This window comes from Petaurus breviceps, unplaced genomic scaffold, assembly GCF_028583685.1.
Source record: "Petaurus breviceps papuanus isolate PSGF00001 unplaced genomic scaffold, PetGlider_PUasm1.0 90823, whole genome shotgun sequence".
NCBI classification, from domain to species: Eukaryota; Metazoa; Chordata; class Mammalia; order Diprotodontia; family Petauridae; genus Petaurus; species Petaurus breviceps.
In genome coordinates this window covers 5,166,456-5,180,494 of record NW_027187352.1, presented here as the reverse complement: position 1 = coordinate 5,180,494, position 14,039 = coordinate 5,166,456, and the positions used below count along the sequence as shown (strand labels likewise).

General features: G+C 42.8%; 1 pseudogene; it reads left to right on the top strand.

The window, feature by feature from the left end:
- The first annotated feature begins 6,093 nt into the window (after positions 1-6,093).
- LOC138148374 (large ribosomal subunit protein uL23-like) lies at positions 6,094-6,607 on the top strand (annotated as a pseudogene).
- The last annotated feature ends 7,432 nt before the right edge of the window (positions 6,608-14,039 follow it).

The window sequence follows — 14,039 nt, the reverse complement described above, 5'->3', positions numbered from 1 at the left end:
CTGAGTTCAAATCTGACCTCAGACACTTGCTAGCTGTGTGACCCTGGCCGAGTCACTTAACCCTGTTTGCCTCAGTTTCCTCATATGTAAAATCAGCTGGAGAAGGAAATGGCAAACCACTCCAGTATCTTTGCCAAGAAAATCCCAAATGTCATGAAGAGTTGGATACGACTGAACAACAACATCCTCCCAAGTCTTACTACCTCCTTCAAGCTAAACATTCCCAATTCCCTCAACTGATCCTCATAAATATCTATGGACTGTCTTATAAGACATAGACTCAAGGCCCTTCCCCAGCCTGGGCCCTAGTCCTCTGGACATGCTCTAGCTTATTAATTATATCCTTTTAAAACCGTGGTGCTCAAGTGACACAGATGAGTGCAGGGTACAGAGGGGCTGCCTCCTCCCTAGTTCTGGAAGTGATGCTTTCTCCCTTTGCCTACCCTTCTCCCTTGCCCTGATCCTAGGCTGCAATCTGTAACACCTAAGACTACCCAGCAGGAAGACCAACCTGACTCTTGATACTGCTTGAATGAGTTGGGATTCATTGGGTGAGATGGAAGACCACCAGACCTTATCATCTGTCTGGTCATTGCCTCCTAACATCCTCCAAGCCTTACCATGTTCTCTGCCTTTGCAGACCCCCAGGCACTGTGATCTGGGCTTCGAACATGCTCTAAGGACCTCTCAGACTTGCTCTTCACCCTTCAGTCTTTTAGAATTTTCTATCTGCCCTGAAACTGAATTCCTTTGAATGCATTGGCACTGCCAATTAAAGCACGAGCCCCTTGAGAGCTGGGATTATTTCATATCCCCAGAGTTTAGTATAATGCTTGACATGTGCTTAATAAATCCTTGTTCATTAAGTCTTTCAAACCATTAGTTTTCTTGGCTGTGACCTCTTATTGCTGACTCCTTTTGGGCTTGCAGTCCGCTAACCCTGCCCCCTACCTTTTTCAGAGCAACTGCTGTCTATCCATGCCTTCCCACATCTTCTACTTGTGAAGATGATTGCACCCAAGTACAAGGGCTTACATTTATTCCTATTTAACTTCATCTTATTTGATTGAACCTCATGCTCTAGCTGGTAAGAGCTTTTAATATTGGATACTGACTCTGTCTGTCATCCAGTGTGTTAGCTGTCCCTCCCAGTTTGGTGTCATCCACAAATTAGCTTAGCATCTATCTGATCTGTGCCTTTCATTGATAAAAATGGTAAACAGTCCAGGGCCAAGCACAGATCTCTAGATTACTCCACTGAAGACCTCTTGATTCACACTGAACCATTAACAACTATTTGAGTCTGTCCATCCAACTAGTTTTGAATCATCCTAAATGTATTATCATCTAATTTATATATATATCTTCTCCACAAGAATAGACAGAGATAGTTTATCAAGCACTTTGCTAAAATCTAGGTAAATTATATCCACAACATGCTCTTCTTTATTAGTTTAGTAACTAATCTTGTCAAAAAAAAAAGGAAATGAGATTAGTCTGGCATGTCTGGATGAAGGCATCTTGGCTCTTAGTCTTCATTGCTTCCCATTCTAGATATTAGTCAACCATCTTTTCAGTGGTCCTTTCTAGAATTTCCCCGGGAATCAAAGTCAAGCTCATTGGCCTATAATAAATGGACCATGCTCATTTCTTGTAAGGGTATATACCCTTCTCCAAACTTGTGGCAACTCTCCCATTTTTCATGATCTTTCAAATATCATTGACAGTGGCTCAGCAATCATATCTATGACTTCTTTCAGGACCCAAAGTTAACCTGACCTCAAGACCAAGTGACTTGAACTTATTGAGGGTAGTGAGGTATGCTCAAACTTCCTCATTATTTATCTTGGGTGTTAACTGCCTATTAGTAATTTCTCTTTGTGTCTTCAAAATTTCATTCTCGAACATCTCTCATCCCTTATGTGCTGACTTCCCCCATGGTGTTTGATTTCATGGGATCCAACCTTCTTTTTTTTCTTCTGAACCCTTTGAAAACATCTTTCCCCAAATCTGGGATGCATGTCAGATTAAGGTCAGATTTTTCTTCTCTCTTCCTCCCCTTTCCCATTCCCCTCCCCCTCCCCCTCTCCAGCTTCTCTCCCTCTCCCTCCCTTCTCTCTCTCTCTCCCTCTCTCTCCCCCCCCTCTCTCTCCTCTTCACCCCCCCCATACACACACACACACACACACACACACACTCTATGATGTAGAAGTTGCTTCTCCCAGGATTCCATTATTTCCATCCCAGCAACCACTTGCCCCTCTCACCTTTCCTGAGAATCAGATCCCAAAATAGAATTTCCTCTTGCTGGTTTGGTCACCCCTTGAAGACCACACAATGCTGTCTTCTCCCACCTTTCATCTACTCTGTTTCCTTTGAATAAGATATACTCATCTAGAGCCATGTCCAGGGGTGAGTTCAATGCGGCTAGGTCTTAGTTTACTTATGTGGTCAAATTTGCATCATCCATTACATTTGGACCTCTAATACTTCTTTGTTGTTGACAAAACTGTGGGCATTTATGTTTACACATTGAAGACTTGAATTTTAATTTATTTTGAGTCTTTTCTTAGATTTTATTCCCTGTGAATATCTGAGTTTCTCAGCTGGTCTCCATTCTTCTTTCTACTCTCTGTAAGTATTTAGCTTTGGTTATATGCATACGCATCCTTCTCCTTTCCTCGTCTTTTAAAATGGAAAGTTCTTTTGTTTCAATTTGCAAGATTCCTAGAACGCATATTCTTATCAGCCTTTGTCAGGTATTCTCCATCTCTGGTCCAAAGTCTTTGACTCTATTTTTTACACCATGGTCCAGAAGTCCAAAGTCCATTCTCAAACACCATATTCTTAACATTTATATCAGAAATTCATTTTCTTCTGCATGTTTTTTCCTTAAATGGGCAATGGTGGAAACAAAACAGCCTCTGCCCTGTGTTATTTGGTTTCTTGCCCAGGACTTTATAATTGTTGGCAATACTTTTTGAGGTTCTTTTGGTAGTGACCACAGAGCCATGTGACTCACCAGAATTGGTTAGCTGTCATCCATTCTGACAAGTTTTTGAAGGTTTTCTTCTCTTCTTCCTCTGTCTCTTGTTAGACACTTGGATCATTACCCTCTGATGTTATGGGCATCATTCAAGCTTCAGATCCAGGCATAGGAAATCTGGAAATCCAACTCCATGCTTTTTCCTTAACACCAGTGGCTCCTAACCTTTACCAGCTCAAGCACTAGAATTGGAGTGCGAAGATCTGCATTCAAATCCTGCTTCAGATAGGTATGAGCTGTGTGACCATGAGCAAGGTACTTAACTCACTAAGTTTCAGTTTCCTCCTCTGGGGATAATCATTGTACCTTCTTCACAGGGTTAACTTGTTAGGACTCGAAGAAATTACATATGTAAAATGTTCTGGAAATCCTAAAGTGCTAAATCGGGACAGCTATGTGACATAGTGAATAGAATGCTGGGCCTAAAGTCAGGAAGGAAGACCCGAGTTCAGATCAAGCCTCTTACACTTCCTAATCACTTGTGTAACCCTGGGCAAGCCTCTGTTTGCCTCAGTTTCCTTATCTACAAAATGAGGATAATAATAGCATCTTGCCTCCCAAGGTTGTTCTAAGATCAAATGAGAAAATATTTGTGGAGTATAGCAAAGTGCCTGTCACATAGCAGGTGCTATATAAAAATTAGCTGCAATTATTATCATTATTGTCAAGGGCAGACACTATGGTGTGGGTGATGTGGGCTTAGAGAGTTTCATGAGCCTGGTTAGATGTGGGCAGCTTTACTTAAGACGTGGATTAGATTAGATTAGAAAGCTAAGGAACTGTCCAGCTTTGTACTGCTTGCCAATGTACATCCATTCCCAAAATGCCATATATTATTCCTCTTATATATTATTTTTGAATTAGTATCTAGAAGTCCTTTAAAAAGTCAGAGGTCACACTCCTTGGAGTAATCCCTTGCCTTGACTCTCTCCAAAGGAGCATATCTCCATGTTGAAAGGGCCACTAGTATCATCGCCAGTCCTTGGCCAGCCAATGGGTGTAGCAGAGAACTGATTCACAACTTGTAAAGAGGTAACACTACAAACACTTCTTTACACTTTGTTGATACCTCAGCACTGCATTGTTTGTTACCTGTTCTTCATCTTCTGTGGTTTTATCAAATGGGCTGATGGGCTGAAGGAGGTGTCCTGATCAACTGGCCTCTCTCCTCAATACATGTATATTTTCTTTTTTCCTGATGAATAAGCCCCAAAACTTCATTTTCATGTTCTGCAGTGTGTGGTGAGGGGGAGAAGGAAAAGAATGAAGTCATTGTTTTTGATATAGGTAGATAGATAGATAGATAGATAGATAGAGAGAGAGAGAGATAGAGAGAGAGAGAGATAGAGAGATAGATTAGATAGATAGAGATAGATTGATATAGATAGATGACAGATACATAATAGACAGGTAGAGAGATGACAGAAAAATAGACTTACAACAGATAGATCAAATACAACAAACAGACAGATCGACAGCAAAATACACAGACAATTTTAAAATTCCTTATTACATGCCAAGCACTTTGCTAATCTCTGGGGATACATATAAAAGTGAATAAGACAGTTTCTGTTTTCAGGAAGTTTATATTCTAATCAGGGAGGAAAACATATAGAGGGGTGCTTGAGGGGAGGGTTTGGGAGGGATACCCTCCCAGGGATAGCTGGGAAAGGAGAAGAAGCTGCAAGAAGCAGGTATTATGTTCTCTCCCTTCTAGAAGCAGTCACTGGATATTTGAGTGATCTGGTGTAATGGTAATGTATTTTGAATATGAAGACACCTTTGTATTGGCAAAGGTAGCAGGTACTTAGCACTCAGTAATTGATCAAGCCTCTGTTGGGGAAACAGAAGGTATGAACTCCTGTGTTGGCTGAAACAGAAAGCTAATGTTATGTGTATATGTGGAAAAGCCCCAGAGAGGCATAGTCAGAATTTCTTGGGACCAACATCTGGTGGCAGAGCAGCTACAGAAGGGAGAATGAAGAACTGAGCCAGAATTTCCTGAGAACTTGTCATGGTGGAGCTTCTTCTGAACAGGAGCCTTGAAGCCAAGGAGCCCAAGAGCCCAGGAGCCCAGGTGAGAGAGGAGCCCAGGAACCCAGGTAACAGAGGAGCCCAGGAGAAGCATGACTGGGATGCTGAGACTTTGTTTGTGGCTTGGTTGAGCCTTGAATTCCCTGGAGCAGAAATTGTGAAGGATCTGACATGGACCAGACCCTGTGAACTTCAGTGTGGAGCAGGACGTACCCTGGGAGCCAGACAAGGAACTGGGAGCTGTCTGCCGTTGAACCCAGGTGACAGTCTGGTGAATCCAGGTAGAATCTGGGACCATGGAAGAGGATCCAGGGAATCTGAGAACAGGCCCCAAGTCAAGATGAAAAGACCTCTTCCTGGGTACTGAGTAAAGATAAAATTGTAGTTTACTAGTGACCTAGGGGTAGAGGATTTGTGTATGATTCTTAGTAATTGATTGCTGAATAAGTGACTGATTGAGTTAATCAAGACTTTGCCCCCTGAGTGGAAGACTTTGTTGAATAAGTGACTGATTGAGTTAATGTAAGAGTGCCCTTTGTGTGGAAGACTTTGCCCCACAAGTAGAAGACATTGACTATTGTACTTTGAGACTATATTGTGATCTTATTATATTGTGATTTTCTGTGATACTTTGCCCCATGAGTGGAAGACTTTGACTTTGAGCAGTTGTAATATTGTGAATGCTGTACCTTGATTTTCTGTGAAAGTTTTGCTTTGATTTGTTATGGAATAGAGTGTTCACTATACTGTGCAACCAGAACCTTAAAAACTGTTCCCAGTAGGAGTCCTCTGGAAAGCTTATGTGCATGGCATTACATCTAGCTAACCTATACCAGGAGAAGATGGGAAAGAAAAGAACAGTTGAGGAGAGGGGGCAACATAACTCCAAGACCCAGTAAGGAATGCTGGCATGGGTGAGAGATAAACTGCCCAGACTCTAGATAAGAGAAGTGTCAGGCAGTAAAGGTTTCCCATAAGCCTCTGCAGAGTTCAAGAAAGAGATTCTCGCCTTTCCCCCAACATGGCGCCAAAGGTGAAGAAGGAAGCTGTTGTCCCCCCCAAGACAGAAGCCAAGTCCAAGGCCTTGAAGGCCAAGAAGGCAGTGCTGAAGGGTGTCCATAGCCACAAAAAGAAGATCTGAACATTCCCCACCTTCTGGTGACCCAAGACACTGGGACTTCGAAGGCAGCCCAAATACCCTCGGAAGAGTGCCCCTCACAGAAACAAGCTCGATCACTATGCCATCATTAAGTTTCCCTTGACCACTGAGTCTGCTATGAAGAATATTGAGGACAACAACACCCTGGTCTTCATTGTGGACGTCAAGGCCAGCAAGCATCAGATCAAGTAGGCCGTAAAGAAGCTGTATGACATGGACGTGGCCAAGGTCAACACACTGATCCGGCCTGATGGAGAGAAGAAGGCCTATGTCCATCTTGCTCCAGACTATAATGCTTTAGATGTTGCCAACAAAATTGGAATCATCTAACTTGCTGTGTCCCCATTCCACCTACAATAAAAATAAAATTTTCCAGAAAAAAAGAAAGAGAGTCACTTGAGGGATACAAGAAAGAAAGTTTGCTACAATCTTCCACTTGTTCAAGAAAACAACCATGAGAGGGCTAGGGCTATGGAGGGTATATACAGAAAGGGGCTTCCAAATAAGAGATGTGTATTTTTTTTTTCCAGCTGGTAAAAAAATCCTCACTCAGATGGACTAGGCTAGATAACTGGTTCCCCTGAGACAGAGTATGAATAGAATCTGCTGTGTGGGAGCTGACCCAGTGAGGGCAGCTCAGCAGGGGAAGCAGGCACAGTGCAGTGGTCTGAACATCACTGGGGTTTGCCACATCAGTAGAGCCAATAGGCTCTCTAGCCAGAGCTGTACTGAGCTAAGCATCATTATGTAGTCAGCCCTGCAGCTTACTGACAAAGGGTACAGAGAGAAACAAAGAGTCACATCTGCTCAGGCAGCTAATCCCAGCCTAATCCCAGAAAGTGGCAAGGTTTGGAATTCACACCAATTTCCAGATACACAGGCACAATTTGGGTCCAGCAGCCCTGGGCTGGTGGCAACCAGACAGCAAATGTAGGTATAAGCTTTTTTTATGCAAGAAGCACTGAATCACACAAATCCATAAGTTAATTATAGCTCCACAAATAGCCTAAGAACCAAGCCTCAGTTACCTTAGGAGAAGTAACTGGCAACAGGAACATAACTAGGAATTAATTGCTGTACCAAAGGCAGCTTTGTTCCGCAGGCCTTTAGGTCAATGCTGTCAGGACAGACAAAAGAGAGATAAAGAAGGTGGCTCTGTTAGAGGTGGGGTGAGCTCACCCCAGCTGGTTACCTGGTAGCTTCTCATTTGAACTAATTATTCCTGATACCAAAATAGTAAACTCTAATGTTTCTGCACTGCTGAAACAACTGGAGGTGCTTCCAATGTCTGCTAAAATCAGTGCCCTGAGCAGTCTTAATTGCTCTACCCTAGTTGCACCTCTGGCAACAAGGGTTAGCAAAGCTCATCAAGTTTCTAAGACCTGGGTTGTGAAATCAAATCCCTCAAGGCTTGGTGAGGCAAATGGTACAATAATACAAAGTCTTGCAGTTGCAGTAGGCTGTTTCATAGTTCACACAAACTTCCGCATTCTATGCTAATAAGAAGGTGTGGAAAGGACAATGTCACCCCCTGGGAGTAAAGGGCAGCTATTAGGCAATGGTAGTGGGAGCACTGATGTTTCTGTGACTTGGCAGTGACTTAGGAGATTTGCTGAAAGCAATGGGAGGGACAGAGAGATGCTCCCAGAAAAGCCATGGAAGGGGCCCCAATGCGAGGGAACAAACCCAGATCACTTTTACTTGTCGCTTTCTCTGGGGCAGTACTGGAAGTCATGGTGATTGCACATCTCTAGGGCTGAGTCGCTCTCTTACTTTCTATGGTGTTCTTTATGAAATTAGATTAATTAGATTAGATTAATGTACCATAATTCATTCTGTGGAAGTACTCCTGAAATTAATTACCAGGCAAGTGCACAGGACACAGAGTAAGCCTGTTTGTCAAAAGGAGCCAGTCAGGAGCCTGCAGCAAGCCAAAGTCTTGTTTACTCCCAGATGCCTTTGCTGATGTTTTCTGGTTGACCTTGCTGAGCTGTGCCCCCCCACCCCAAAACTGACCCAAACCAGCCTGTCAACTGTTCCTGCAAAACATCCTACTTCTGTGTCCCACCTGTTCCTGAAAAAGACTGTCCACTTTTTCCCCAACCCTTTCCTGAACCTCCCCTTTCTGGTTTTCAAGCATAAATCTTCCCTGACTCTTCTGGGCTCCATGCTTCTTTGTACTTTGTACTGGGGACCTCAGCACTAGTGTCTGATTTTCCTCCTAATAAAACTTTTCTGCTTTAAAATCTACTTTGACTCCTCTGCATTTTGAGGGGTAGGCTTCCTCTGGTTAGACAATTCCATCATTCTCTTATCATTGGGCACATTTTCCTATTACAGCATGGTTTGCTTCTGTGAATGCTTTCATGAGGTTTGGTTATCTTGTCTTCAACAACTTTTTGTGAGTGTAAATACATGGATGGGTCAAAGGGTATGAATAACATGTCATTTTTACTACATAATTTTATTATTTATTTCATGATTGTGTTGATGTTTTCCAGGAGTATGCTGGCAAATATTTAACAAGTGACTCTGAAAAAAAATGTACACTTGACACACTTTTAAGTTTAATTTGCCTTATATTTTCTCCTTCACTTTCAAGTCTAGGCAATCAATAAAACAATAAACCAAGGCCTGATTTGTAGTGTTTGCCAAGTTCTGATTTGCAAATGTTCACACCAAAAAGGTAATAAGCTGATTCTGTGAGGCAGGCTTGAGCTGGCTCCAGCACCCACCTCTCTGAGAGACAGTAAGCCCCTCACCTACACCTTGCATTTCTCTTAGTGCCAAGTATAGGATTTATATACAGTAGGTGCTTAATAAATATCTGTTGGTGATGGTGGGGGTATTACTTGATATCTTCACAGAACCATCCTCGTCCTGTCCCTTTATGTTGATCTAAAAGGGTTGAATGTGAAATTAGAGAGAGGCCTGCATATCCATGTGACTTCCACAGGCAACCAACCATCTTAACCTAGGAGTTAGTGCCAGGGGGAGATACAGAGAGATGAAGCCTGGAAGAAAGAGAAACCTTAATGAGAGAAGTTGACAGAGAAAGTCAAGATGCCCAGCCTTAAAGGGACTTGGGGAGACTCCTACAGGCAACCTGTTTGATTCTAAAGGGGAAGAAGAAATGACATTAACAGAGAACTAGAAAGAGAGTAGCTTGAGGCCCTCTAGAAAGGATAGGGTAATTTACCTGACTATCTAATGGCTTGAGTACAAGTAGTCTACATTTTTAGCTGGATTCAACAAATGCCATCCTATATTCAATGAATTAATAACCACAGTGCTTACTGGGGAATTGAGGGTTAATTAGGGGCAGATGTTCTTAATTTTTTGTTTCATGGACTACTTTGGAAGCCTCATAAAGTCTATAAATCCACTCTCAGAAGAATACTTTTAAATGCATAAAATAAAGTACATACAATTTCAAATGAAACCAATTATATTGAAATATAGTTATCAAAATCGTTTTTAAAAAAGTTCATGGACCCCTCAAATCTCTACCCTCACCATTCCACTGACCACATAGCATAAGTCATTCCTGCAATACAGGCCTGACCAAGTCACTCCTCTCCATAATAAGTGCCAGTAGCTCCCTATTGCCTTTAGGATCAAATATGAGCTTCCTCGTTTGGCATTTAAAGCCCTTCATGACTTTGCTTGACCCTATTGTTCTCGCCTTTTTACGTACCACTCTCTTTCATATACTCTTAAGTCCAGCCAAACAGGCCTTCTTGCTTCACACGTGACATTCCAGCTCTCATGTCTAAGGAGGGATTCAAAGAACTTGGAGGCTGACTCATTTGTAAGGAGAGGGAGTGGCAAGACCTTACGAGGGCTTTTGGGGCCGGCGGCTGCCTCTGGGTATCTCTCTGGCCACTCTTCAGTCTACTTTGCTGAATCTTCATACAAGTCCCATCCCTATATGTGGGTAATATAGTAAGATGCTTTCCTGACTCATGTTCTCTCCTTTCTCCTCCTTCCCTACTCTTCTGTTTCTCTCTTCCTGCCCATGGGTTTAATTATCGTTTTTGCAGATGATTCTCAGATCTATGGGCAGCTAGGTGGCACAGTGGATAGGGTGAAGACCTAAGTACAGATATCTCCTGAGACACTTACTAGCTGTGTGACCCTGGGCAAAGTCACTTTACCCTGTTTGCCTCGGTTTCCTCATCTGTAAAATGAGCTGGAGAAGGAAACGGCAAATCAATCCAGTGTCTTTGCCAAGAAAACCCCAAGAAAACTCAGGAAGAATCAGACAGGACTGAAAAGAATCAACAACAACCCAGATCTACAAATGCAGCTCTGGGCTCACCCTGCAGCTGACTCTTAAGTCTGTCAACTGCCTATTGGACATTTTTAATGGATACCCTGTAGGAATCTCAAGCTCAGCATCTAAAATTGAGTGCATCTCTCTTCTCCAAGCTACTCCCTTTCCTAACTTCCTTATTCCTGTGAAGATACCATCATCCTTTCATTCACCCAGATTTCTAACCTTGGAATCATCCTTGATTCCTCACCCCACTTACCCAATTAGTTGCCAAGTTTTGATATCTAATTCCTTATATCTGTTCCCTGTCGCCTCTGACCCTGAGTATCTTTGTTTGTCAAATTAGAACTAATAATCCCTGGCAAACCTCTTCACAGGGCTGAAATCATGTTGTGAAATTATGGATGGGAAAGGGACCAGCATGATATTAATCTCTATACCTGTGTAAAATATCAAGGTAATATTTGTTTTTATTCCATTGTGTCCAGCTCTTCATGACTATATTTAGGTTTTTCTTGGCAGAGATACTGGAACAGTTGGCCATTTCCTTCTCCAGTTCATTTTACAGATGAAGAACTGACTCAAACAGGCTTAAGTGACTTGCCCAGGGTCACATAGCTAGTAAATGTCTGAGGACAAATTTGAACTCAGGTCCTCCTAATTCCAGAGCCAGCACTCTATATGCTGTGCCACCTATATGCCCCCATCAAACTATCAAGAGGAGCTCTAAATTTCACCCTGCTGTCAGTTAGTCTCCCTCTTTTCAGTCACAGAGTAGGACTCACAAAGCCAGTAGACAGGGATCTCTCCCTGGAAGGTACAGGGGGGAGATAGACACAGAGAGACAGGTAGAAAGAAGGGGAGAGACATAGAGAGAGACAGAGACAGAGAGACAGCAGAATGAAGGAAGGAAGCAAGCAAGCGAGGGAGGCAACAAGCGAGAAAGGAAGGAAGGAAGGAAGGAAGGAAGGAAGGAAGGAAGGAAGGAAGATTTTAGATAAATTATTTATAAGTGCTCAAGGGGTAGATATTAATGTGCCCTGCATGGTGCAAAGTACTGGGGAGATAAATTCAAGCAATCCAAGACAGTTCCTGCCCTCAAAGAACTTTTTTTAATGGGGAAAGACAACACATATAAAGGACCTAGAAAGTGCGGCAGGTGGGAAATAGTTCCCTAGGGTGGGGAAGAGTAGAAAAAGGATGACAGGAGAGGAAAAGACATGGTTTGGAGCTGGTAACCAGGAAGAGGGATTGAGATCTAGTTTCCTGTAAGATGAGGCAAAAATCTGGGATGATCCCCAGAGCAGAGTCCAAGTTTCTGATAGGGATGATGGTCTAACTGGAACCAGCATGGTTTAGTGGTCAGGCAGTTGGGTTCTAGAGGTGAAGCCAATATTAGAACTTCTTAGAGCTCTGGACCTGGAGTTAGGAAGACCTGAATTCAAAGCTGGCCTCAGATATTTAGTAACTGTGTGTCCCTAGGCATGTCACTTAACCTCTTTTTGCCTCAGTTTCCTTACCTGTAAAATTGGGATAATAACAACACCTACCTCCCAGTGTTGTTGTAGGGATCAAATGAGATACTATCTATAAAGGGCTTAACATAAATTAAGGCTACATAAATGCTAGATATTATTACATGCTTTTCCCTGAAGCATTCCATTTCTGACCTCTTTCTCAAGTCCAGTCCCTTAAACCTAATATGCATTTCCTATTCACTCTCACTCCTCTTCTACTTGGAATAAAGGGCCACCTCCTCCAGGAAGCCTTTCCTGGTCTACCAGTCGTCAGTACTCTCTCCTTCCTCAAATGAACTACTATTTACCTATCTGTTGTCCTGAGTTATACCACCACCACTACCACCCCCCACCCCAGTAGAAGGTAAACTCTTTGTGGTCAGGGCCTGAGTTCCTCTCAGCTTTCCTCCCCTAAACCCACTGCTCTGCACAGTTATAACAATAATATAAGCTGCCATTTGTAAAATACTTATAGGTTTACAGAATACTTCATACACATCATGTCACCAAGCCCTAAAAACAGCCCTGTGAGGTAGGAACAATCTCCCCCATTTTACAAACAGGACAACTGAGGCCCAGACAGTTTCAAATGGTTTGCCTGTGCAAGCAAGCGTTGGCCCTAGGATTCACACCCAGGTCCCTGCTGACTCCAGTCTGGTATTCTTTTCATTATATCACACTGCCTTTCAGTAAATCCTTAACAAACTAATGGAATGAACGAATACATAAATGAACAACTTGCCATATAAGCCACTCTTCTCAGGAGTGCTCCAACCAAAACTAGCTAGTTTTGAGGGTTTCTAGTGGGGTTAACTCTCTGTCCTTTGAATTCCTGGGGTCCAAGGGAGACTGGGTCAGAGGTGAACATAATAACACAATACCTTTTTCTTCTCCTCCTTCACCTTTGTTTCCACCGGTGGAGGCCCCAGGCTTTGGCTCTGTTGTGGCTTCCACTGCAAGGGTGGAAGATGGCCCCACAGCCTTGTTGACATAATTACTTCTATCCCTCTCCTGAGACTGATTTCTTCACTGTTTTATATTAATCCATCTCTGAGTCAGAAGTGAGGGAAAAGTTGTCCTGACCCCAGCTTTGAGTTTGTGGCTGATGTTGGCGTCTACTCTATGTTCCAGAACTGAATAGCTGAAATCTCAGGGAAATGGACGTGAACAGAGCTTTGGCCTAGGATGCAGTCTCAGACCCTCAGGGGAAGCCCCCTTCCATTATTCTTATGGATTACAGGTGGTGTTGCTGAGGAAGAGAAGAACCTTAACCTTGGCCAGTGAAAAGGTTTCTCCTGAAAAAACCCTGGTTTTGGATCTCAAGACCCAGGTGTGAATTCAGACAGCTCCTTACTCTTGGCTACTCAGGTCCATCCTCCAGATTCCAAAGGTATTTTCCCTAAGCCCAAACATAACCATTTCATTCCCCTACTCAATAAACTTTGATCCTTCCCCATTGTTTCTAGAGGGCAAAAAAAAATGAACTCCTCCGTTTAGATTTTAAAATTCTTCCCAACTTGTCCCCCACCTCTACTTCCAGCCTTATTGTACCTTATGCCCACTCCTGCACTCTATGATTTTGCCCTTCTGGCCTTTTCCCTGACCCTCACCAGGACACACGTCCTCTCTCTGTGTCTTTTCCCTGGCTGTCACCCATGCCTGGAATGCATTCCTTACTCATATCAGCCTCTTGGAATCATTTTCTTCCTTAAATATATCTACTAATTGGCACCCACATTCAGGCTTTCTTGATAGTACCATCTCTTCCAAATAACCTTAAATTTAGCACCTTTGTACTTAATAATATTACTAGTTAGAGTTTATAAGGCACTTAACTATGTGTCAGGCACTGTGTTAAGCACTCCACAAGCATTATCTTATTTGATCCTCCCAACAGTCTTGGGAGGTAGATACTATTATTATACCCATTTTAAAGTTGAGGAAACTGAGACAAAGGCTAAGTGACTTGTTCAAGGTCACACAGCTAATAAGTGTCTGAGGCTAATG